The 17,166-nt window shown below is 46.8% G+C and overlaps 1 protein-coding gene across 3 annotated transcripts in view; it reads left to right on the top strand.

The window, feature by feature from the left end:
- The first annotated feature begins 7,799 nt into the window (after positions 1-7,799).
- Positions 7,800-17,166, top strand: part of LOC146207851 (dual serine/threonine and tyrosine protein kinase-like) — a 114,915-nt gene continuing 105,548 nt past the window's right edge. For all 3 annotated transcript variants that reach the window (XM_084591024.1, XM_084591016.1, XM_084591007.1), the window contains exon 1: positions 7,800-8,116. The gene's annotated coding sequence lies outside the window, so the exon portion shown is untranslated. The remainder of the gene's footprint in view (positions 8,117-17,166) is intronic.

The following is a 17,166-nucleotide window of genomic DNA, read 5'->3' as shown; positions in this document are numbered from 1 at the left end:
TCCGAGGTGGCGACAGTAGAACAGGCGGCAGGAACGTCTATGCGCTGCCAAACTTCCCAGGCTGATAGATAAATCTCATTGGCAGCAATTCTCAATCGAGGCGGTGCCGAGCACCACCCTGACTAGTAAAATTAAACAGCCCCTTTATTTATTTATTGCTGTATTTTTCTTTACGTGCAAGCATACCGCTCTTTTTTAACTATTTTCAGATCGTTATTTTGAACCCCGTAAGAGATACGCCAATGCGGTCTGTGCAGGTGGATGGTGCAGCAATGAGGACATCATATACGCGACAGAGCTCTGTGATGAAACAGCTAATGAAGTAAATTAGTTAATAAAAATTTTACTTATAAATTTATATCGACGGCCATTATATTGAGAAATTGAAGACCGTCACCATAAAAGCTGGGCTGGGCAGATCGAGTCTATAAACTTTCTTTATCGGCGATATATTATGGGTACTTAAAGTCAAACATACGCATTTTCTAGCTCGTAAAGTTGACTTCCCGCAATGCACATTTTAAGACAGGGCACTCCGGTTCATTCAGTATATAACTCATTTGGAGCTCGCCAAAGAAGCAGTGGCTATTTTGTTTCCGCAGCCTAATGCAGTCGGCACCGCTTTCCGCCATTATCCACCTTTAAATATGGAATTATTAGTGTAGGCGCACCACGCTTCGATTGTTAATAATGAACCACATTGGAGTACGCCAAGTCGCGGTCCTTTCTCCAACACCTTAAAACCATGATGTGGCTCGTTTAGCTCTCAGGCTGCAGAGTGCAGCCAAACTTTGGTTCTCCATAACTACTGATAATATCGACATGTGGACAACAACTGGTTGCGCTGGCGGCGAAGAAAATGTTCTGCGAGCTTCTACCGACCATAATCAAGAACTCTACACAGCGATTCCATAAATCTCTTAAAACTGCATGTAAAGTCATTCTCTGTGGACACAAGGCGAAAGAGGACAGCATGCGACCTATGTACCGACTACACCTAAACGAGCCACACAGTTCGCCATGTTGCAACCACGTGCGCCCTTGGTCTGCTCGTTGAAAAAGACGGCGGGGCTACCACCCGCCACAAAAACGTTCCGAAAAAAGAAAAGAACTACTCCACCCCATTCGACCGATGACGCATGACAGGTAGGGAACGGGATAAAACCGAACGAAGCTTACGATACTTAACAGTGGATAACTGGAGCGCAGGTCATTACACCGCACAGAACCTGGCGCCTTCGTTGCCGTGATCGATAAGAATGCATCCATTCCGTCAACAGTACGGTCCCGCAACCCACAGTGCCTCATGGAATCAATAGAAAAGTTGAGAGTATCGCACTCCTTTTCCGTGTGATACCTGTCCGCCAACTGGCTGATGCCGGTCACGTGACTTCGCGTCGCCATATTCCAAGCTCACGCGCGACATACGTGTCTTGTGCGGGAGTTCCTCTTTTTCCGATTGTTCGTCGAAGTGTCCACGCGAGAAATTCTAAGGCAAAATGCCTGGCTCCTATGTCTTTTGGTGCTGCAACAGGACCGAACACCCAGGCAAGGCGTTTTCTCTGTTCCTGAAGGAAGAAATGATTTGCAACGGCGGTCGGTGCGGGTTCACAAAACTGCCGGGGGAAAATTCATGCCATCGAAGAACGCCCTCTTGTGCGAGATACGTTGGTTGACTCGTTTCACGTTTTACAAGAGCAGGAAATACTCAACGTTCGCACGCTGCGCGTGATCTAAAGACGTGTTCACATTCTACGCATTGGACCATGCGCGCGCAGGCACACTCTGCGTCCAATTTTCTTGCGAAAGTTCACAAAGCCTACCCTCACATAAGTGAAAATATCTAGCTGGTAAAAGAGGCATCTACATTCAGTAGCGAAAAAAATACTCCCACTCGGCTCGTGCATGCGTGCGGGTGCATGCTCGTGTAGGGATCGATGTGCACACGCATCTATTCCTTTTTGATTTTTTATTGTTGATTTCAATGTTTCTGAAATTTCTTTGTGCAGACTTATTAAGTAATTATTTGTAGTTAACTGCTGTTTCGGTAACTAGCAGATTGGTACAAATTAGTATATAATGTTTACATCGACTAGAAAAACTGACGCAACAGATCGATTTGTTGTGTGTTCGCAACTGGCAACTTCTGGCCAGTATTAAATTCACGCAAACAAATGCGCTTCAATACGGCAACCCACTCGGTGTACTTGGCAGAGTGGCGGCGATCTAAACTATACTTAGAACGACATCACTATATTGTATATTGGTTTGGTTACGCTGTCTCAGCGAACCCGCTGCTTCACTTTGTGTCGCTTAAACAAAGCGAGTCATACCGTTTCAGAGCGCAAACATGCTCCGCACCCCGCCCTCCGTGTCTGGCCCAGCGGCGCCGACGTACGGCATTCTCAACGTTTTTAAACAATATACACACTTCCCTGCGATCTTCGCGGACATGTTGTTTCGCACTCGATCACTTTATAATGTTTCAGCCCCACTGCACTGCGCGCGCGCGTAAAACACGAGGTGATCCATACAGCCAGGAATTTGCGAGTGCAGGCGATCTGCAGTTTTGGCCGATCCGCCCCCACATCGTCTTTTCCCATAGATTTCTGGCTACAGTAATTACGTTAGTGATCGCGCAATCATTTTTGGTGCTGTTCTGAATAAACGTGACAAGATCTTCTAGTTCTACGAAGGCGGTCACTCGCCATTCACACGGCGACCGGGCCCGACGATCCGGAAGGAAAATGGCGCACGCCGGAACTTTTGCGTATTCAGAAACTTTTCCAGTGACTCTAAATGCTTGCAGTTGAGCAGCGACAGCTAGCGGCAAACAGGTGAGATTTCACTAAAATAAATGATACTGCAATTAAGCAATTAAACGCGCTATTACTCTGTGATTCGGTGGTGCCATGTATTAGCGATATGTCTTTCAATGCGAAGAGCAATATAGTTCGAATACTCTTGTTCTGATTTTTAGAGCGCAGCTCCATTTCCTCGCTTGAGCAGCGTCGACGTAGCCGATAGGCAGCTGAAGGGTGGATCGAGGGCCACACTGTCACACATTGCAGTTTCCACCCTGGGTGGAAACCGCAATGTGCAATGCCGAGCATTTGCTCGGCCTCCGCAATCCTCCTCGCTCATATAGAAGAAACACAGTCGTCTCGGACAGTTTGGCAAAATGACAGCGCTGGTATCCTCAGAAAACTCTCGACGCTATCGCGTCCCACATACACTTAAAAGCAAAACTTCAGGGTACACGGGATAAACCTTCCATGATCATACCGGCAACCTGCCCAGGCGTGACAGGTAGCGGAACGAATGACCCCCGACCGTCTAACCACCTGCCACGGCTTCCAGGTGACAGCATTGGTGGGCGTTGGAAGTCCTCTTCCCACATTTAGAGGAGGGAGAGAGAAAAAGAGGGTTTTAGAGGCAAATGCCGGCTTGTGGCTTGGATACATGGCGAAAAAGGGAGCGTGCGTAACTGCTAGATGGCAGCCACGCGTGAAGAACTCGGAGGGCGGCCACTGTAATAAGAGGAGGCGATGACCAGTACCGAATATTATGGGGCCAGAGGATAGCGCCATGCAAAAAAGCAGAAGGGCGACTACCGTAAAAGAAGAGACGGTCATGTCGAGAACTGAGGAATGGCACAACACCAGAATGAACACTGGACGAGAGGGATGCTGCTGGAAGGAGAGAGAGGAGAGAAGTGGGCCGGAAGAGGGAAAGGCAGAAAGAAGCTTGTTGTGGAAAAAGGAGGAATAGAGTAGGGCGGGGGCAAGCGATAGGGGTAGCGCTCAGTTCGCGCCGTCCGGTGCGTAATGTGCCGCGGTGAAAAATGAGCGCGCAGAAGACAAGCGTACGTGGCCACACCGCCCACTGGCCGCCCGGCACGACAACAGGGACAACGGGTGATGCTCCACAACGTGCTATTAGCGTCTGTGTTCTCTTCCGTCCCGTTTGTTAGCTCTAGCTGTTCAGTAGTTTCCGTCAAAACAAAACCTTAAGCTTTCCCGCTCCTTTGCTTCACCATCGACTTCATCTATTTGCTTTCAACGCAGTTCAGGTGTCCACAGTAGGTCCACTCATTTCCATTCCTTTCCTCAGTATCTACCCATCTTTAGCTTCATTCAGCTTAACTTCATTAACCAGTACACGCTTTTTTGCGCTAGACAACTGCAGTAGGTACAACTATTCAGCTGTGCGAAAGGAATAAAACGCTCTGCACAAAAAAAGAAAAGCCAGACAAGTATGTACTTTTACAGTCAACTAATATCGCGAAACAAGCCAACTATTATCCTCCCAGTTGCAGTCAGTGAGCGCATAATATCGGGAACATTTGCCGAAATAAAACGGCTGTGACGTAAGCAACTTCATTCTGTAATAAAGTCCTGCCATAGGGACCACCGTACTACATGACTGCGTTTAGCGGAACAAGACCGAGAACTTGAACTTTAAGCGTTCTCAACTTCCAGAAATGGGCGCTACATTTATGCTCGAGCTGCGGGCATGGAAACAGAGGAGACAATCGGCGCGCCTGTACAGCAATATTTCATGCAGTCGCGCCCAGACGTCATGCGTGCGAACGGATGCCTGAACGCGCGTATTCCTCCCGACAGCGACTAGCGCATGAATGTCAGCACTGAGAACAACCTCCAAGGCCCAAGGGGAAGCAGAAGCCCATGTCACAGGCACGAAAGCAACTTTGCACGCAGAGACGAGATGACGTCAACTGAAAATCTCTAACGCTGATTGGTAACTTGAAAAAAGAGAGCGAAAAGTATCTTTCCACAACAAGTGCAGTTAATTTGATGTGTTCCTTTACGATTTTCCTCCTTTGGCACGCTGGGAATCTGGTCCGCAAAAATATAACTTTATTATGTCAAAGCAAAAGACATTTTACTTATAATTGATTCGTATGAAAAAGAACCGAACAAGTTCAAATCAGCTCCCAAGCTAAGCCAGCGTTTGGCACTGGGGGCTGTAGCGTATATACACTGTTGCTTACGAAAAAAAAAAAAGAAACAGTTGGGAAGGGGGAGAAAGGGAGGAACAGTGCAAGGAAAGAAAGACTGTTTGCTTGGATATTAGTTCTTATGAACATGCAACCGGAGCTCCCATTACCTGAAAATGAAAATAACAAGGCGGTAGCAGCCCCGCCGGGGTGGTGCAGTGGTAAGACGCCCGACTACTGTGCCGGAGTTCCCGGGTTCGAACCCGACCGCGGCGGCTGCGTTTCGATGGAGGCGAAACGAAGAGGCGTCCGTGTGCTGTGCGATGTCAGCGCACGTTAAAGATCCCCAGGTGGTCGAAATTACTCCGTAGCCCTCCACTACGGCTCCTCTTTCTCTCTTTCCACTTTCATTCCCACCTTCCTCCCTTCCCTTACGGCGCGGTTCGGGTGTCCACAGAGCAAGTGTGACAATTACTGCGCCTTTCCCTTCCTGTGAACCAATTTAACTTTAACTTAACAAGGCGGTAGCAATACATTAAAACAATATTACGATCCCATTTCAACAATATTCCTCCTCATCATTCCCATCTGGCTAAGACGAAGCCATTACCTCGTTATCTCTGGTATCAGCCAGTCAAAGCCGTGGATAAATAACACCCAATATGTTTTAACGGTAAGTTATGAGAACCCTGATGGGGCTGGGACAGGTAGGTCACTGCCACCGAACTTTGTTCTAGGCCGTCATTGCACCCGCCACCGTTTCGGTGGTAGACGACGGTTGCGGCGCGCGTCTCTCGCTCTTCTTTTTCTTTCTTCTCTCTTTTCTCTTTTGTCCGCACGAGGCAGCGGAGGGAGGGGGGAGGGGGTGTTGGCTGATCCTGGTCCTGATGGGGCTGAGACAGGTAGGTCACCGCCGCTTGCGGCGATGGCTAGCCTGCCACCGAATTTTTATCTGCTGTAGGCCGTCATTGCACCCGTCACCGTTTCGGTGGTGGACGATGGCTGTTGTTGCGGCGCGTCTCTCACTTCTTTTTCTTTCTTGTCTATTTTCTCTTCTGTCCGCACGAGGCAGCGGAGGTGACTCAGCTACAGAGCCAGTAGCAGGCCTGTGCATTTTCTTTTCCTTCTTCCTACAGCCACAACAACAACAACAACAGCGCTCACAACAGAAGCAGCGGCCGAAACGTTACCAGCTCCTTCGCCATTGACTTGATTTCAACTCCGGAGCATGTAGCATGCCACATACCATGCGCACGGATTAAATACACCATACTACGAAACAAAAAAAAAAAAAAAAAAAAAAAAACAGAACACATTATACAGCCGTTGTGTCATTTCCACTCTCCCCTCTAAAGAAAGCTTAATGTGCTCGAAGTGGAGCGGTTGGGCACTATTACAGAGATTTAACTTGCCGGAGACGTGCTGACGTAGACGTATACCAGTTTGCCGGACCCATCCGACGCACGCGCAGTCACTGCGCCGGCGTAGGAGTGGTTCGGTAAACCGGCATTCGTCTGTTTTAGTACGTGTCCGGCAAATTAATTCTCATTATTACGATCATTTGGTTTCCTACTTGGCCACCCTAATTTCTGTCCCCTCTACGGGGCCATTACTGGCCATCGAAGATAAATATCAACGCCAATAGCGCCTTGTAATAAGAACAGGAGACAGTGATCAGGAAATAATAAAAGAAAGAAACGAGAGCCAAAGAATAGCAACTCTGACAAGCCCATTCGTTTGGATAAAATTATGGCGTTGCCTCTTAACATTTGACGGTTTGCTGGCGAATGAAGAAAAATATCGTAAAATAGTTCATGTGATTAATGCTGCCTAATATTCGAAACGGTAAGAAAGAAAAAGGACCGCACAGGTAACTTTCACGGTGCAGTTAATAAGGATGCTATCAGCTAGCAGACCACAAATAAAGCTAAAAAGTAAGCTTGGGATGAGCGAAAGAAAGAAAGAAAGAAAGAAAGAAAGAAAGAAAGAAAGAAAGAAAGAAAGAAAGAAAGAAAGAAAGAAAGAAAGAAAGAAAGAAAGAAAGAAAGAAAGAAAGAAAGAAAGAAAGAAAGAAAGAAAGAAAGAAAGAAAGAAAGAAAGAAAGAAAGAAAGAAATGAACGAAGGAATAAAGATAAAGAGAATAGAACCGGTGATGCGGCATGTGCGAAATCTGCTCGCGAGTTCGAGCACCCGATGGATGGAGCTGAACGCAGTAACCAACGTCAAGCGGCGGCAGCAACAACGAGAAGCTCCTTTCGTAAACAGGCTCCCTAGACGCATTCCAAGCAGTAAAAGGCCTTTCTATCGAGACTGCAACGGAAAGAGTGTATTTCGCAAAGGCGACGCTACAGACCAAAACCGCACTGAAAGCCACAGAGCACAGTGTGAGCGTGCATGAAAATGAGCGATGTTCATTTTCCATTTCTGGTTTCCACAGCAATAGCACACCGCATGGGCACTTTGAAGGCAATGTCTCGGACACGCGTGCACCCCTGAAGAGGAGAAACAAGCAGGTACTGAGGAACAGAAATAAACCTAATAAGTTGAAGAGGTGGGGTAGGTGGAGAAGGAGTGGGGTGAGAGAGAAAGAGGTACCACGACGCGTTCGGATGAGGACGTTATAGAAGGAAGCCGGACAAAGAGCTTCACAGACCTACGCCTGGCGGGAAGCACGAAGGTATGCAGCCCAGCCGTTTTGCTTCTCACTTTTCTTTTTTCTTCTTTGTTTTCTCTTTCACTCGCTGCCGGAGCTTGAACAGCTGGCAGTCGGCGCATGCGCGTGCGGCAGCCGCCCGTTTTTTGATTCACACGTAAGCAGCATAGCGGCAGCGGCCGCAGCAGGCAGGCGGGCAACAGCTGAGTCGACCCGGCAACCGCCAGTGATCCCGCGGACAGACTCTTCGTAGCACGCGCAGCAAACGTGCGGTGCATCCGCCCTCTTCTGTTGCTACCTTCATGTCCCGCCCTGGTGCGACTCTGCCTTGCGGGTCCACTGCGACGCCGCTTCGCGATCACTGACTTGTACTACGCCGTACGTGGAAGCAGTGCTATGGATTACTGCTGAGAAGCTTCCTGCGACGACTTTAGGGCACGTGTGCCGCTGCGATCGCTTTGTGCCAGGCCTGCTTCTGTCCTCGTCGTATTTCGTCACGAAGGCAAGTGTTTTGTGTGCACCACTCATTGTGCACCTTCGCGGCGCGCATATGTTTGTAACATGCAATGCGTAGCGTGGAGGTGCGTATGCTCGCTGATCGACGAACGATTCAGCCGGTGGTGTTATTTGAGCACTTTGATTGCATTGGCTGCTGCAGACGTGTCTGCCTTTGTATGAGACAGGTCAAGTTTGGAAAGACGACGCAATGCGTTCTTCCGAATGAATGCATGCTAAATGTCGACGAACATTTTGAGACCACTTTTGGAGCACCGCGTTTTGTTGCTATGGAAATGCGAAAGCGGCTCTAAATTTTGCTGGCTCCAAAAATATCGCTTCTTTAAAAGCCATATTCCGGCACGTTATAATGAGTTTCTATACAGTTCCCATCATTCCTTCTTCTTCTGTCTCATTCAATCTGTATAAAACCACACTGGTGAGGTCCTGTCTTTCTTAGCAGTATTTTACACATGTAACCTGTATGAAAATGCGAGTAAGTATGCGAGCTTTAGCGGCTGCTGATACCGAGAGCGTGGCCGCTAACAACGACCGTGCCCTACTGTGTGCTGTGGTATTTCGTATTTAAGCGGTATTTGCAATTCAGGCGTATTCCGCACTTGGCTCAACATACACATTTTCTTCTTTATCCACCGACTCTAAGCCATCCAATGCGAGTTCATGGATCTAGTCCACCGAATCCACTAGTCCAGATTTCATAGATCTTGTGTCGGACGACTTATGGACCTAGTCCACCGAATCCACTAGTCCAGACTCAATAGATCTTGTGTCGGATGCCGTAAATGCCATATGCTTCTGATTTTAGTTTTTCAGACTGGCAGTACAACTCTTAACAAGCATGTGTAACTTAGAGCCGCCCAAATATTTAACTGGCGTGCGTGACGGCCACATTTTCTGTGATTCTGAGCGCTGCAGAGGAGTTAACCTGCTAAAAGTCCAAGCGTAAACAAATGCTCACTAAGTCCTTGCTTAATCTTGACCTTCCGGTAAGTTTTATCCACCCTAAGGTGCAGGAGGGCAGAAAATGCGGTCATTCGCCAGTTAAAGATTTGAGCGGCTGTACATGCACAATATCACCATCATCATCATCATGAACTTTTCAACTGAGTGCATATAAAAGTAATGAACGAGCTTCCTAATGGAATTACTTTTCGGCGGAAATAGTACCGTCCCCCCTGGTCACCACAGTGTACATTAGTAATCATTACGCAATTTGTAATACAACAAATCCTGAAACCAAAACATAGTTCCGAAATTTATTTTTCATAATCGGGGCTTTCTAGTCCATTTCAATTTGCTACTATTGTAACGTTTTAGAAAAGGATAGCTCCCATTTCCCTCATAGCAAAAGTAATTGCCACGAACGATTCACCACGCGCATGTTACCTTTCCGTATCACAAAATATCGTTGATCATTTTAGGTCCCTCGTTTTATTTCTCCAGCTGAAATGTGCTCGTTTTGGAGTAAGCCGCGAAATCGTCCAGCTGCTAACAAACAAAAAAAAAAAAAAGCGCTAGGCACAAAGGTCGCATCAGTGCTGCTTTGCGCTGCCAAGAACAACCTCAGTGCATCTTCTGTGCCGACGATTATGTAAAGTTCACTGACGGTGACCCCCGCATCATGCGTGCATCGCGAGAAAAAGGACAGCCGCACTGCAAAAGGGTCACGAACAGCTAGCGCTGTGCCGTTCCATCATCCTGTCAAAACGAAGTTTGCAAAAGTATCGTGGCTATCGATGTCCTGCTCCTGTTAATTTCACAACTTTCAAAGTCGATGGCGCTTAGGCACAGTGTCCGGGTTGCATTGCACTGCGCGCCTCTGACTTCTTGCTATCTAATGTATGCTACGGAATACAACAACAACAACAATAATAATAATAATAATAATAATAATAATAATAATAATAATAATAATAATAATAATAATAATAATAATAATAATAATAATTGGTTCACAGGAAAGGAAAAGCGCAGTCTCTGCCATACTTTTTTCTGTGAACACCTGAACCGCGCCGTAAGGGGAGGGAGTAGGGTCTCTAAAATTGGAATGTAATTTAGGTACCGCTAATGATCAGCGCCTGCTTGTTGTAAATGGGTAGTCCTAACGTTAGGAAGGGGACCGTCTGTCTGCATTTCAATTAGACATATTCTTTGTTTACAGGATTAACGCGCATCAACGGGCGACGTCTGAACAGTCTAGAAAGCTCTGGCTTATGGCTTATGGCATTTGGTTAGCGAGCTGGGATGCCCCAGTTAAATACCAGCCACGGCGGCCGCATTTCTATGGAGAACCCACGAGCTCAAGTTGAAATAAATTATATACCCGGAACCCTCCACCACGGCGTCGTTCATAGCCTCGCTAACTTCGGGAAGTTAAACCGCTTCAAAGAAAACAGGGAAGAACATCTCCGTATTGCTTATCAGGCTATCAGCCATAGACATTATTTCTTCTTCGTTGAGAAATTATGCAACTTCCTTTATTGTACATCAAGGTTCAATGCGTTCAAAGACAGACCCCCGTCCTGTGATTGATTTCTCCATCACCAGCATTTATTGCTTACACTGAACTAACAATATGCCTAACTCGACCAGATTCATCGATTGGTAACACACAGGCATTTCTAACCAAACTGTGTGGCAAGAACGTTCAGTGACCGCACCCTGTCTACTCTTGGTGGTGCGGTACAGACAGCTGCAGCTGTATTGCAGTTTGCCCTTTCTGCGATTATGCGGAATGTGTTACACAAGCTGCGTCTTGATGCAGCCTGTCGCGTTCGCGAAGTTAACACACCATTGTGTTCTTGAACCTCACTCGCTAGCGCGCCTCACTCTGTTTTATAACCTTCTCCTTGAGAAATCGATTGTTCTAGAACATCCCTCGATGATATATCAGTGTTCTTTGTAACCTTATCCGCCAGCCCCTCACTGTTCTCTGTGTGGCACCTCACTGAGTTTTGGAACGTCACCCATCGGCACCTCTTTGTGCTCTGCATACTCTCATGCTGACACCCAACTCTACTATAAAACATCGTTCACCGGCACGTCGCAGTGATCTGAAACGTCTCACGCTGATGTATTATTTTGAGCAGTAAGGACTCTGTGCCAGATGCAGCCACGTCACCTAGCGGAAGTATTATGGAAAGCGGTAAGAGGGAAACTGTCAGCACCAAGAATAACTGATTCTCTGTCACAGTACTCTACCACTGGCTCCCTGTGACTCTGCTTTTGAAAGCGCAGAACCGAGGTACGACCCCGTTTTTAACTTTGGCACTTCATTTCATTTAACGCGACAACACTAGGGCCCACATTCTTAGAAAGCCTGATGCAGTCCTCCGTATGTCACGAAATGCTGTGATTGGTAGAGGGAGCGTCTAGCGTCTCACAGAAATCCCGAGTTCGTCGAGAGAGCGTTTTGCGCATGTCACAAATCATCGATTAGTCGTAAGAAGTCACATGATCTCATGACGTCAAACACACACACACACAAACCACCACCAAGAAATCAGCGCTTGATCAGGTCACATGATCTTTGAGGTGATCTACATTCAGACCAATGAGAATTTCGTCGCAGAATTGGCAGGTGTTCTTGCAGGTGCCAGTAGGCAGGTGACATATATGGCCGAGTGCTGACTGGTCGGTGGGATGTGTGATGTCACACGACCCCGCCTGGCATGACCAAGTCGGCAGGTGCTCTGACAGTGAGTTCTGCAGCGTTATGATATCATCCACAGGGTCGCAACCTCAGCCAAACAAATTATTTACTTTTCTACTCTGGGTGTGCAATGCCCTTTAGGCTGCACCCTAATGTGCTTTGGAGTGAAATTGCCTGTTCAAAAAAAAAAAAAAATGTCCTTCGCATACGCCGAGATTTCCCTTCGACTGATGAAAACACGCCCGCTGATACCTCACCGTCCTCCACAACCTCACCCGCCGGGACCTCACTGCGCTGTACACCTCAAACTGGCAACTCACCGCTCTAGTACATTTTACGCTGGCACTTCACTGTGTTCTACAACGTCTTACACTGGCACCTCATTGTAATCCAGAGCGCCAGTCGCTGACATACCTCACTGTGCTTCAGAGCCTGCCCACCGGTATCAATGCTCTAGAACCGCTGACTGGAGCTCCCTCAGCTGTAGAAAGTCTCCCGACGTTACCTCGTACTGCTTAAAACATCACCAGCTGACACCGTAAAGTGCTGCTGAACCCAAGGTCGAGGGGTCAAATCTTTGCCGTGGCGCTCACTGTTCGATGGAAGTTAATGGAAGTTAAAAGCATGGCACCCGTGTACTGTGCGATGTTGATGCACGTTGAATAACCCCAGAACCCCCTCCCTCCTACCCCAATTTCCAGGACACTCCCGGCGTCCCTCATAGCCTGAGTCGCTTTGAGACATTCAGCTCCACAAACCAAACGAAACCAAACCACCAGCCAATAGAAGCCACTATGATTCAGTACTGGATAATGATGACGATGGTGATCACTTACATCGGTGCATGTTACTCCTGCATGTCACTTGTAACTAAGAGTATGGCAGTTCGATGTCATCATAATTTAGATGCACAATTCTGAGGGAATACATTCTTATTGACGGATCTGTAATCCTCACTTCGAACACCCCAGTTGGTCGAACTTATCGGGAGTTTTGCAGAACGGCATCTATCATAAACTGAGTGGCTTCGGAATGCTAAACTTTATAAAACAATAGACTCAAACTCTTCTGCCACGAAGAAACTTGTCAACACGAACGCATCTTGAGAGTTAAGTACGACAGCAAATTAGATTATTACGCTGTTCGAGTCTTTGCGCGCGACAGGCGCATAAAAAGAAAAACGTGTTGAGGTTCCTCTTTGCAATGTAGGGTGACGAGGTACCTGAAGAATTCAATATACTGCTCAGCAGCGCGCCCACTTGAGTTCACAACAAGGCATGCTCACAATGGGCCATCAATTTATGGCGATATTTTCAGTCCCTGAATACAGTGAAGTATCACTTCAGCCAATTTCAAGAGATCTCTAAAAAATGTTTGCCAAAGAATTCTCGTTTAATCGATACGAACGCCCAGCGGCCCTTTTTATGACGCATTTAACTATATATTAGGCACTCAAATGGTTCCTACCAGCATTTGGTTAACAATATTTAAATCTTCGAGGTATTTATTGCAGACTTATGACTTATGCTAAACTGCAACAATTTTCTGCTTAACTTATTGACGCAGCAGTAAATTGAACGAGTCGATTTTTAATTATTTACTATATGTTCTTGTAGTACAAATGCCTGCTGTGCGACAAATGCTTTCGTTTATTTTTCTTTCTTTTTTGTTTCATTGCACATCACTACGTCTCATGCTAAATCTACCTGTAGTTCCGATGAAGACAAAGGCAAGCGATCTATAGCTTACAAGCACGAGTCCTGTTCATGTTATACAAGTGTGCCCTGAATCCATACTCACATGCGCTGCATCCCAAATCTTCACAAACTGAACAATGGCGGTATGAAATTTCGAAACCTGCGCAGTGTCGAAAGTTCAGCGTCTAAAGATTCAGAGAAGAAACAGCGTTTTTTTTTTTCTTCAAAAATCATGCTTGGTAACCTTGTGGCTGCCACGTATGATTTCAGCTCTTTCCGTTGAAAATAATTCATGGACATATTTATAACGTACTAAAGGAATATGAAGAAAAGTCCCAGCATGGTGGCAGATGTTACCCTCCCGTTTCAAAGGGGGTGCTCCTATCTTCTTTCTATCCATCTTCTAGCCACCGAAGCGGTGAATGAGATGGCGGCATGCACAGCAGATACCTCTATGGCAGGTCCCTTCACCCGCTTATCTGAAAACTGTGTTCAGCTGAATTCTTTCGAATGAAACCATTTCTAATAATCGCAAGAGATTTCATGAATTTTACAAAAAAATTCGTTAGACACAAAGTTAACTAGTAAATACGTCGTGCATCTTACTTTACATGCCGACAACGACGCCGACAGTAAGTCGATGCAATGGTCGGCGTAAATATGCGATCGCTATTTTTCGAATGTCGCGCATTATGCAAATGATATACAGACAGTCATGAATGGGCACTTCTAAAGACGAGGGTCTAACGTCCAGCGGCGGCAACCCCTATTTGCCTCGTTAGTCATAGTACGATCACTGCGGAGGCTAGGCGGGGTCAACAGCCCAGCTAGGCAGCAGTGGCGTTGCTCGGAAAGTACACAGGTGCTCTAGCAAGCCAGCAGACAGCCGATGACAATGGGACTATATTTTGAAGGCGCAGACCCTCTAGCAATGCGCACTGAACTGAAAACAAGTGCGCATTTGTTCTTGGGCGGATATGAATCTGGATCGCTATGCGTCGTCTTCTTCAGACCACACGAATAAAGATGGACGCTTAAGCTTCGCCTTAACAGACGCTAAGAGCCTGAGCGGCACCCAAGACTTTGATTACGACTGAAGATAACGCGCATTCACAGCAGTGACTACAGTTATCCATATATAGAGAGTTCATTGGAAAGACAGCTCAACAAATTGCATGTATTTTAGGTAATTTATGCAGGAACCAGAACACGGGACCACCGTGAATGATGACGTGGCTTCATTTAGGCGCACGAAGAGTCCAAAGCATACTTGGATCTAGACCACTGTGTATGATCCACACGCTTACAACCTTTGACAGCAAGCAGCCGGTCACAACGAACGGATGTGACTGCCACTCCTGTACTGGACAGCTCGAAATGCGAGCGCATGTTAACATTATACTATTGGCCGCTGTGACACATTCTTTCTGTTTGGTTTTAGCCGAGAGTTTTTATTTTTTTCGCTATAGGAAATGCCCGCCGCCGTCTATGTATACAACTCGCCAACGGTCGATTGCCATGTGGCGCGAGTTATATCTAAATTGTGATGCAACCGTTTGTTGTACAATGTTCCTGCTGGCGTCGTACGATTTCCCGTTGCATGCAGCATGCATATGCAAATCCAGTTGGAGGTCAGCTAGTGACAAAGTGTTGAAACCAACGACATATGTACCTCTAATGGGATGTTTTCTAAATGAGGTTTCAGTGAATACGGCTCCAAGACGCCACCTATAAACATGGCGATCTACGCGGAATACACAAACATACATGAGCCTGCAGGATACAATATTAGAAGAAAGGACTTTAATGAGTGTCTAAAACTTCACTCGGAAACATTTCATCTTCAGGAACAATGATTTCATAGATAATGATTTTGTATAATTGGTTGCAGATGAATGGCACAGGCCTTCGCCATGTAGTGGTCCAAGGCAGGCTAATGATGTTTTTTTAATTTCTATTTCCGTGTTTATGCAGAAAACACCCAAACACAAAATTTCTATTTCCGCAAAGCGACATGTGCGCTCATGATGCTTCGGGGAACGACGAATAGTAAAAGAAACGCGAAGATTCATAATTATGAACACTTAACTTGATATTATTATTATTTATTATTATTATTATTATCAACGCGAAATGTGCGGTCATGATGCTTCGGGGAACGACAAAGAGTTAAATAAATGCGAAGGTTCATAATAATGAACACTTAACAAGATCAGCTTCGAAGATTACCTCGTAGCTTATGGCTGTTTCGGCCATATTTTCGCATAGGCTTCACAGTTAACGCTCCCTGCAACTGCCACGCCACAGCAGACTTGAAGCCGCCTGCCCAGACGCATTTGCACAAGAGCCGACACAGTTGGCAAACAATGGAAGCACTATCAAGTCTCCTGGAATGTGTATATCCCTGTCGCAGTTCGTCGTCTGCGATTGTTTCCTCCACTATTTATTTCCTTTTTTTTTCCTTGCTTCGCTTTCAGCTACTGTTGACGCAATACGGCGCAGATGTTTAGCGCTACATATCCAGCTACTCTTATCTCTGCCACTGCACCGCATCATGCATTTCCGTCACGCAGAGTTTTGTCCGCTCAGCATCGAGTATGGTTGGCTCGTCAGGATGTAATGTGTGTCGCGATGACTCACTGCGGTGACATCAGCATCGGCAGCGCGGGACGCTTCAGGGAAAAGAACATCAAGGGGCGAACTGTTGAGACCGCCAGGTCGTTTAGCGACAGATGGCAGGAAAAGATATTCGGTGCAATATTTGCTTGCCACGAAAGACAAAGGGACGCGATAATCATTGGCTAGAGTGATATTGTGCGATATGATATGCTACAAAGTTTCGCCGCCTGCCTCGCTATTATATTACTTGCTTGAGAGCTCTTCGGAACGTTTCATCCCTTTATGCTGCAATGTTCCTTCCCTTATGGAGAAAACAATTAAGCTTGCATAAAAGCCGCTCTGTCAGCCAAGTGTTAAGCGCCGCAACATATCGGTGGCCTGCCGGACCACGGCTAGCTGAAAGTCCCTCTGAGCCGACGCCAGCCAGGAATCTCCGGAGGACCAAAAGGGATGTGAGAAATGGTGACAATGATAGTGGCGGCGTTGCACGAAAAGAGACGAAGTTATATATTGCCGCACACGTAGGTGCTATTGAGGCATGAAGGGTGTGAACGGAGTCGACATGGCTGAAATATGGAGGATCGACTGTAAGATTATTTGCCTTGACTTCACGTGGAATATCTCTGACGAGATGTTTTCAATCGACTGCACTGTCAATCCGGTGTTTCAATCCGGCAAGTTGTATAGCCTTTCGCGCTGAGTTTCCAACCTTTTCCACGCGTACGCACGACGCGGAAATTACGTACCGACTCGGAAGTAGTAGTCGCAGCAGCAGCTCGCAGCTCCTCGCGCCGCCAGGTTGACGCCCTCGAGTGCACGGTGGCAGTTCCCTCCTCAAAACACACAATGACCACGAGCACGCATCTCAGCCTTCGCGCGGTGGAGCGTCCCGCGCGGTCGTTGGTATTTAACTAGGTCGAACGGCGCTCAGGGCAGTTTTGTTTGGAAGCGAGACTGTGTTTAATCGCGGTTGATGACACACGTCCAGTGTTGAAGAACAGTGTCCTGTCCTTGGGCGATCTTGAAAGCCTGCCATGCCCGACTTATCATACTGAGTACATCTTGCTT

Source organism: Amblyomma maculatum, chromosome 1, assembly GCF_055883805.1.
Source record: "Amblyomma maculatum isolate TAMU_Amacu chromosome 1, ASM5588380v1, whole genome shotgun sequence".
NCBI lineage: Eukaryota > Metazoa > Arthropoda > Arachnida > Ixodida > Ixodidae > Amblyomma > Amblyomma maculatum.
Note: the sequence above shows the minus strand (reverse complement) of the source record. Positions and strands in the feature narration are given on the sequence as shown.